Below are 10197 nucleotides of genomic sequence, written 5' to 3' on the forward strand. Positions count from 1 at the left end.
TGGATGCCGTTAGGGAGAGAGCTGCTGCTGCTGCAGGGATAGCGTTAGGGTGTTATATTAGCTTACTGTTAGGTAGGAGTGAGTCTACAAGAACCCAACAGCCCTTCTTAGGGCTACAATAACGTTATACTTTTTTTTTTTTTATTTGCTTGTGGCTGGGCTTGTGTGCTCTCATTGTAGGCTACAAAATAGCCATAGGAGAACCCCAACAGCTTACTTAGGCCTACAATAGCGTTATATTTTCCTTTTTTTTGTTTGCTTGTGGCTGGGCTTGCTGGCACTAGTAGTGCAGCTAGTACCATACTGTGAGGAATTTGCTGGGAGACCTGCGACCGTTGTGTTTAGCTCTTAGTGACACACATATCCACCTCAAACACCGAAGTGGGACAATTTATTAGGGGTTTGAGTAGAATTAGGCAGAGTCTGCTGATTTTTTTTTTTTTTTACCTTTATTTCATTTTATAGCTCAAACTCATCTTGCAAAGCACAAAATCCAGTTGTGTGCTGTCAGTGTAGGTTAGAAACTAGCCATAGCAATAGTTTTGTTAAAAAAAATAAAAAAATTAAAAAAAATAAACACAAAATTTTTTTTTTTTCAAGTTTACACTTTAATTTGGAAAATGTTTAACCCGAGGGCTAGGGGTAGAGGACGAGGGCGTGGACGTGGGCGTCCAACTACTGCAGGGGTCAGAGGCCGTGGTCCTGGGCGGGGTGAGACACCACCTGCTGATGGGGGAGCAGGGGAACGCCGCAGAGCTACACTCCCTAGGTTCATCATGTCTCAAGTTACTGGGACTCGTGGTAGAGCACTGTTGAGGCCAGAACAGTGCGAAGAGGTGATGTCGTGGATTGCGGACAATGCTTCTAGCCATTTGTCCACCAGTCAGTCTTCCACGCAGTCCACCCATGTCACCGAAATCGGCACTCCTCCAGCTCCTCCACCTCAGCCTCCTTCCCCCCAGTCTGCCCCCTCCCACCAAAATTTGGCATTTGAACTGGCATACTCTGAGGAACTGTTTTCTGGACCCTTCCCACAGTCACAAACCACTTGTCCTGCTGCTGCTGAGCTATTTTCCGATGCCCAGGTTTTCCACCAGTCGCAGTCTGTGGGTGATGATGACATTATTCACGTAGTGGAAGAAGTGTGTAAAGAGGTGTCGGGCGATGAGGAGACACGGTTGTCAGACAGTGGTGAAGTTGTTGTCAGGGCAGGAAGTCCGAGGGGGGAACAGACTGAGGGATCGGAGGATGATGAGGTGACAGACCCAAGCTGGGTTGATAGGCCGGGTGAACACAGTGCTTCTGAGATGGAGGCGAGTCCTATAGCAGAACAGGTTGGAAGAGGCAGTGGTGGGGCCAGACGGAGAGGCAGGGCCAGAGCTGGTGCATCAGCGCCAAATGTTGCCCGTAGTCAAGCTCCCGTGGCGAGGGCTAGATTTCCAGAAGTCTAGAGGTTCTTTAAAGAAACACCGGATGACCGACGGACTGTGGTGTGCAACCTTTGCCAAACCAGGATCAGCAGGGGTTCCACCAGTACTAGCTTAACTACCACCAGTATGCGCAGGCATCTGAATGCTAAACACCCCACTCAATGGCACCAAGCCCGTTCACCTCCGGCCGGGCACACCACTGCTCCTTCCCCTGTGTCATCTGCTAGTCAGCCCCCTGCCCAGGACCCTGGCCCAAAAACCTCCCGTGCGAAAACCCCATCTTCGCCTCCACGATCCTCCACAGCATCCACCAGCGTTCAGCTCTCCATACACCAGACGCTGGAGCGCAAAAGGAGGTATAGCACAACCCACCCACACGCCCAAGCCCTCAACGTCCACATCTCCAAGTTGCTTAGCCTGGAGATGCTGCCCTATAGGCTGGTAGAGACAGAGGCCTTTCGAAACCTCATGGCGGCGGCCGCCCCTCGGTATTCGGTCCCCAGCCGCCACTACTTTTCCTGATGTGCCGTCCCAGCCCTGCACAAGCACGTGTCAGAGAACATCCTCCGTGCCCTGACCAACGCCGTTTCTGACAAGGTCCACCTGACCACGGACACGTGGACGAGTGCTGCCGGGCAGGGCCACTATATATCGCTGACGGCACATTGGGTTAACTTGGTGGAGGCTGGGACCGAGTCTGACCCTGGGGCTGGTCATATACTGCCGACGCCGAGGATTGCGGGGCCTACCTCGGTCCACGTCTCAAAGGCCTACTATGCCTCCTCCTCCTCCCACCCCTCCTCCACCTCCTCCTCTGAATTACCATCCGTGGGCATGGCGCCATCAGTCGGTAGCTCTAGGCACAGCAGCAGTGCCATCGCTAAGCGACAGCAGACGGTGCTCAAACTGCTGAGCCTAGGCGATAAAAGGCACACCGCCCAAGAGTTATTACAGGGCATCACGGCGCAGACTGATCTGTGGCTGGCACCGCTGAACCTGAAGCCAGGCATGGTTGTGTGTGACAACGGCCGTAACCTGGTGGCAGCTCTGCAACTCGGCAGACTGACACATGTGCCATGCCTGGCCCATGTGTTAAATCTCATAGTTCAGCGTTTCCTCAAGACATACCCCAATCTGTCTGATTTGCTCACGAAGGTGCGCCGCATCTGTGCGCATTTCAGGAAGTCCAGCACAGATGCTGCCACTCTCAGGGCAGCGCAGCGCCGCCTCCAACTGCCCGCTCACCGACTGTTGTGCGACGTGCCCACGAGGTGGAATTCAACACTAACCATGTTATCCAGAGTTTACCAGCAGCGCAGAGCGATTGTAGACTGCCAGATGTCAACTTCCACCAGAACTGGTAGTCAGGTCAGTCAGCTTCCTCAAGTCTACAATGAGGAGTGGACGTGGATGTCTGATATCTGTCAGGTGCTGAGTAACTTTGAGGAGTCAACACAGATGGTCAGTGGTGATGCCGCCATCATCAGCCTCACCATCCCGCTACTTGGCCTGTTGAAAAACTCTCTGGTCAGCATGAAGTCGGAAGCTTTGCGCTCGTCACAAGAGACGGGGGAAGAAGATTCCCTTGTTGATAGCCAAAGCACCCTTAGGTCTGTTTCTCAGCGCATATCGGAGGAGGTGGAGGAGGATGAGGAGGAAGAGGAGGAGAATGTTGGCGAGACCGAAGAGGGGACCATTGTTCAGTCCTTCACTGTTCAGCGTGTATGGGCAGAAGAAGAGGAGTTGGAGGAGGAGGAAATGGACAGTCAGGCCAGTGAGGGGAGTGAATTCTTGCGCGTTGGGACTCTGGCGCATATGGCAGATTTCATGCTAAGCTGCCTATCCCGTGACCCTCGCGTTCAAAGAATTTATTCCAGCACCGATTACTGGGTATTTACTCTCCTGGACCCACGGTACAAGCAAAATCTTTCCACTCTCATCCCTGGAGAGGAAAGGAGTGTGAGAATGCATGAATACCAGCAGGCCCTGGTGCACAAGCTGAAACAGTATTTCCCTTCTGACAGCGCTAGCGGCAGAGGGCGTACTTCTGCGGGACAAGTAGTGAGGGAGAGTAGGCGGCCAGGCAGCTTGTCCAGCACTGGCAGGGGTACGCTTTACAAGGCCTTTGCCAGTTTTATGTCACCCCAGCAAGACACTGTCACCTGTCCCCAGTCTCGGCAGAGTAGGGCTGATCTTTACAGAAAGATGGTGAGGGAGTACGTAGCTGACCATACCATCGTCCTAAATGATCACACAGCTCCCTACAACTACTGGGTTTCAAAGCTGGACATGTGGCACGAACTGGCGCTGTACGCCTTGGAGGTTCTTGCCTGCCCTGCCGCTAGCGTGTTGTCCGAGCGGGTTTTCAGTGCAGCTGGTGGCATCATCACCGATAAGCGTACACGCCTGTCGACTGACAGGCTGACGCTTCTCAAGATGAATAAAGCCTGGATTTCTCCGCATTTCCATTCTCCACCAGGTGAAAGAAGCTGAACCTGAATAATGTATGCACTCCTCCTCCTCATTGTCCTCCTTCTCCTCCTCTTTGTACACTAAAGCAGAGGAAACTGGCTATTTTTTTGCCAGGGCCAACTGGCTATGGTACTCTATGTATTTAATTTTTCTGGAGGGCCAACTACCCTGTCCTCTGTTTTAAACAATTTTTGGGAGTGCCACATACAGGCACTCAATCTATGTAATTTTTCTGGAGGACCAGCTACCTGCTCCTCTGGTTTGAAAACTTTTTTGGACTGCCACATACAGGCACTCAATTTATTTAATCTTTTTGGAGGACCAGCTACCTGCTCCTCTGCTTTGAAAACTTTTTTGGACCTCCACATACAGGCACTCAATCTATGTAATTTTTCTGGAGGACCAGCTACCTGCTCCTCTGGTTTGAAAACTTTTTTGGACTGCCACATACAGGCACTCAATTTATTTAATCTTTTTGGAGGACCAGCTACCTGCTCCTCTGGTTTGAAAACTTTTTTGGACTGCCACATACAGGCACTCAATCTATTTAATTTTTCTGGAGGACCAGCTACCTGCTCCTCTGGTTTGAAAACTTTTTTTGGACTGCCACATACAGGCACTCAATCTATGTAATTTTTCTGGAGGACCAGCTACCTGCTCCTCTGGTTTGAAAACTTTTTTGGACTGCCACATACAAGCACTATCCAAATTAAATTGTCTCCATAGCAGCCTCCACACGTCGTCTTTTTAGCTGCCTTCACACGTTGTTTCCATTGCTACCTCCACACGTCATCGCCATAGCTGCCTCCAAAAGTAGTCCATATAGCTGCCTCCATACATGGTCCCCTTATCAAACAAGCTGTGTCAGGCAGAATTTTGGATTGTTTTCATGGCTTCCATGTTAACTTTGTCGCCACCCTGCTGTGTAATCCACAAAATATACTGGCAAACTTTTATCATTTACCAATATTATTTCAGCGCTTCTTGCGCATCTGTTTACATTCCCCTCACCCGCCAGAACCCAAACTTATAAGAACGCTACTACACTTGATCTTATACAAAAGGTTCTTAGAAGTGCTGTTTAGGGAGTAGCCTAAAGACAGGGGCTTGGATTGGCGAAAGCTCGTCTGGCAGCGGAGCGCCAGCTCCATCCCAAGATCCAACTAACATAGTTTTAACTGCAGCACCTTTTTTTTTTTTTTTAAACTGTTTTTAAACAATGCAGTAACTGGAGTCACCCAGTCTCTGCTAATTAACTTATACGGGGAAGTCTGCGCTCTAGATGGAATAAAAGCAGCGCAGACTATCGCTTCACAGCAGAGCTCTTTTCTCACATTATGACAATAAATCTACTTTAGACCGCCAAATAGCATATATCGCTCCTTCTAGAAGGAGGGCACAAGCTTCATTAAATGTTATACAACTTTTGCGCAATATTAAAATTATATGTAATTTCCCCATAGAGGGGTACAATACTGTGTCAAACACTTTTATGTGTGAATCAAAGTTCAAATATACTTAACAACCGGCGTAACCTCAAGGGGTGTAGATACCCTGATCAAGGGCAGTTAGTGCTGTTCCGGGCCTCTGGGCCTGTGCGGTCTCCTCCTAGTATTCAGCCAATCGTCTACCTCAGGCGCAGAAGCAAAGAATTGGACACGATCTTCATAGACGACTCTTAACCTGGCTGGGAAGGCCATGGAATAGGGAATCTGTAGCTCTCGTAGTCTCTTCTTTACCCCTGTAAAAGAGGCTCTTGACTTCTGAAGGGCTGCGGAGAAGTCCGGAAACAAGGATACTGTATTGCTTTGATAAGTGATGGATCCCTTGCGTCTTGCTGCACTTAAAATGGCGTCTCGATCTTTGCTGCATAATATGCGCACCAACATGGGGCGCGGGGGTGCTCCCGGGGGTGGCGTCTTGGCGGGCACTCGGTGAGCTCTTTCCACAGAATAAATGGTAGAGACGGAGAGATCTGGTAGCATTTCTTTGAACCATCTTTCCATAAAAAGTATAGGATCAGTACCTTCGGCCCTCTCTGGAAGTCCAAGGACCCTGATGTTATTACGTCGTAGACGATTTTCCAAGTCGTCAGATTTCTGGGCCCACATTTCAGCTGCTTTCTCAAGGGCCGCAATCTGGGCTGGTACAGGAGCATTATCGTCTTCTATGTGAGAGATTCTTTCCTCTGTGTCTTTGACACGCTCTCTCAGCTTCTGCATATCTTGCCGTAAGAGCCCGACATCCACTCTTATCTCATCTATTTTGTTGGTAAGTGAGACTGTGGAGTGTTGGATTTCTGTCAGAAGTTGTGTGGAAACCTCTTTGAGCGTTAGCTCCGGCTCACCTTCCACTGCTAAGGAGTCATCAGATTCTGAGGCCGCAGGCGCAGCACGTGCAGCTGTGGAGGCCGCGGCGCCATCTTGGGATTTCGGTCTGGCGAATTCCTTGAGCTTCTCTGCAGCCGCAGAGGTGCGGGATTTGCTCATGGCGCTTCGTCCTCGGTAAGAGGGTCGTTTAACCCGTGTCCAGGGTATATTGGCGGTCTCTTTACAGCAGGATTTTGGTAGCGAGTCAGGCTCTGGAGCGGAGCTCTGCTCAAGTGCGTCCGCTCATGCCGGAAGTTAGGTCACGCCCCCAACTGCAGCACCTTTAATCTACTACTAGTTCACTGCCTCCATACATGGTCCCCTTATCAAACGAGCTGTGTCAGGCAGAATTTTGGGTTGTTTTCATGGCTTCCTCATCAAACTTGTTAACTTTGTCGCCACCCTGCTGTGTAATCCACAAAATATACTGGCAAACTTTTATCATTTACCAATATTATTTCAGCGCTTCTTGCGCATCTGTTTACATTCCCCTCACCCGCCAGAACCCAAACTTATAAGAACGCTACTACACTTGATCTTATACAAAAGGTTCTTAGAAGTGCTGTTTGGGGAGTAGCCTAGAGACAAGGGCTTGGATTGGCGAATGCTCGCCTGGCAGCGGAGCGCCAGCTCCATCCCAAGATCCAACTAACATAGTTTTAACTGCAGCACCTTTAATCTACTACTAGTTCACTGCCTCCATACATGGTCCCCTTATCAAACGAGCTGTGTCAGGCAGAATTTTGGGTTGTTTTCATGGCTTCCACATCAAACTTGTTAACTTTGTCGCCACCCTGCTGTGTAATCCACAAAATATACTGGCAAACTTTTATCATTTACCAATATTATTTCAGCGCTTCTTGCGCATCTGTTTACATTCCCCTCACCCGCCAGAACCCAAACTTATAAGAACGCTACTACACTTGATCTTATACAAAAGGTTCTTAGAAGTGCTGTTTGGGGAGTAGCCTAGAGACAGGGGCTTGTATTGGCGAAAGCTCGCCTGGCAGCGGAGCGCCAGCTCCATCCCAAGATCCAACTAACATAGTTTTAACTGCAGCACCTTTAATCTACTACTAGTTCACTGCCTCCATACATGGTCCCCTTAACAAACGAGCTGTGTCAGGCAGAATTTTGGGTTGTTTTCATGGCTTCCTCATCAAACTTGTTAACTTTGTCGCCACCCTGCTGTGTAATCCACAAAATATACTGGCAAACTTTTATCATTTACCGATATTATTTGAGCGCTTCTTGCTCACCTCCTTTGGTTCCTCTCTGCCACCCATTGGTTTTAAGCCTGAGTCCATTTGGGGTATGTTGCCAAGACACTCTCTAGCCTGCCGCTGCTGCCGCTGCCTCTGCATAGTCCCCTATAGTGTCAGGGTCAATTATTGGATGTTTTAGATGCTATCTAGCCTCATTCGGTCACTCTGTCATTGCCATGCTGTTGCCCATACTTTTGGCATAATGGTGTGATTAAGCAGCCTCAGAGGCATCCATGCATGCTGCCCCTGCTGTTTCCTGTCCATTTCCGTGGTGTTTCCATCCTTTTATGAGGTTCCCAGGTGCTTGGCCAAGCTTCCCTGTGCAGATCCTTGGTCCCCTTGAAAAATGCTCGAGTCTCCCATTGACTTCAATGGGGCTCGTTATTCGAGACGAGCACTCGAGCATCGGGAAAAGTTCGTCTCGAATAACGAGTACCCGAGCATTTTAGTGCTTGCTCATCTCTACCTGTGACCTTCTGGTGATTGTGGCCAGCCCATTATATTCCTTCTTTTAATTGACCCTCCCCAGCAGACAATGGCGTAGAATATAATGCTTGCGAGTTAATTCATAAAACATCTTTAGAATTTTGTTACAGATGTTGAGTGACTTAAGTTTCCTGAGGAAGTTCATTCTGTCGGAAGCTTTTTTGAGTGCCATGTTGCTGTTCGCCGTCCATTCTAGCTTATCATCAGTTACGACATCAAGAAACTTAGAGATATGGACCTGGTCGATGGCTCTACCTTTGATTAAGATAGGATCATGGACTGTTTTTTTCCTCCGTAGGTCTTTGACCATTTCTTTACGTTTTTTCAACATTTAGTAGGAGGTTATTACCTTCACTCCATTCCACAAATTTGTTTATGACTCCCCTGTAGGTTTTTTCCTCACTCTCCCTGATTCCTGTTTTTTTAAGTAAACAGGAATGGAGATAGTACAGTGCCCTGTGGTGCTCCTATGTTACTCTGTTACTGACCAAAGTTTTAGATTTTTCTTTGCCCATAAGGATATATTGAGGTCTATCAATCATATAGACTATAGTCATATATCCAGTTAGTGATTGCCTTGTCAGTGCTCAGATTGGACAGTTTATCCCTCAATAGAACTGGGTTGATGGTGTTGAACGCGCTAGAGAAGTCGAAAAAGTAGTACCACTGTTCTCTAGGTATGAGTATGTTTTGTGTAGCAGGAAAAGAATGGCATCATCCGCACTCATCTTCTTATACGCAAACTGTAGCAGATTGACGCTTCCACTCACATATTGTGGCGCCACAAACTAGACCAACCAAAAGGAGGTGCAAAGTACAACTCTCCAGTCTTATACTGCACCAGGTTAATCGTCGGCACCAGACATAGGGATTAATCAGCAGAGAACTGTCTAGTTTTACTCTGCACTGGTCTAATGACCAACATATTAATACATCTCCCCCATTGACTTGTAATGTATCAGGGGCCATAATCTACATCCCTGATTCTATGTAACACTTCATGCATTGGTGAATAATACTAGTTTTATCCAATAAACATTTGACTTTGAATATAAATTTGAATATTAATAGACTATTCTCCAATTTTAACAGAAAATAATAGAATAATGTATATATAATCATAAATAATGTACTGTTTCACAAATCATATTTTTATAAATTATATTAAAAATGATTATATAAAATAGATGCAGGTGTATAGTCAGTGCTATGGTCTAGCGCCACATTACAATTCTGCTTATTAGAGATAAAACCAGTCTGCTGACTATTCTGCCCTTATCCTCGTAGCTAAGCTCCCATAACACAGCTCTGTGTCCTGTAAGGCGTACTACATAGAAATGAATGTTTAATGTATGGTACAAATGAATGTATATTACAAGAGTAAACTGATACGAGCCAAGTGGAGATACTTGCATGTATATTATTTTTAGGATAGAAATATGTGTGACTGATGTTTCAAAAAAGAAATTTTGTTAAATAGTTGAATACTTCAAATGAAAAAAGTTCATAATATATCTTTATCTTATGAGCCCTCTCCGGCTGGCTTGACTATTGCCATTCATAGAAGTCTTTGGAGATGGATAGAAGCAAAAATAAGAAGTAAAAATAAATAGAATCCGACAAGCTTCATGAGGTAATAGTTTAACAGATATCTAGATATGCTGCCTCTGACACTGTATTTTGACATCTGTGAAATTATGATATGATGGGGCTTATTTACTTAGGGTCCCGCCGGGAAAGGGATTTAGTAGCGGATTGTGTCGCACGTGATCGGATTTTGGTGCATTGGCACCGGCTTTCATGTGACAGAAATCGGGGGGCGATTTAACTTTAAAATTCTGTCATAAGATCAAGCACTTACATGCACCAGGTAGAAGAAGGGGAGCTCCGGCGGACCTAAGCGGGAAAGCGACACATGCAGGAAATTGGCGCACAATCTTAGTGAATCGCGGCAGAGTTCCTTCTGGTCGGACACTACGGATCAGAGAACGTGCATTACCGGGTAAATAAATGTGCCCTAATGTCCTTTTTTAGGTCTACAGCTTAAAAGTATTTTTGCATACACAAAATCAGAATTGGTCAAAAATCCTTCCAAATGGTAACATTTTAAATTAACAAGCAAAATATGTGTTTATAGAGAACTGGTCAATTTAAAAAAAGAAAAATATTTATTAT

The sequence above is a fragment of the Engystomops pustulosus genome, chromosome 10 (assembly GCF_040894005.1).
Source record: "Engystomops pustulosus chromosome 10, aEngPut4.maternal, whole genome shotgun sequence".
Taxonomy (NCBI): Eukaryota; Metazoa; Chordata; class Amphibia; order Anura; family Leptodactylidae; genus Engystomops; species Engystomops pustulosus.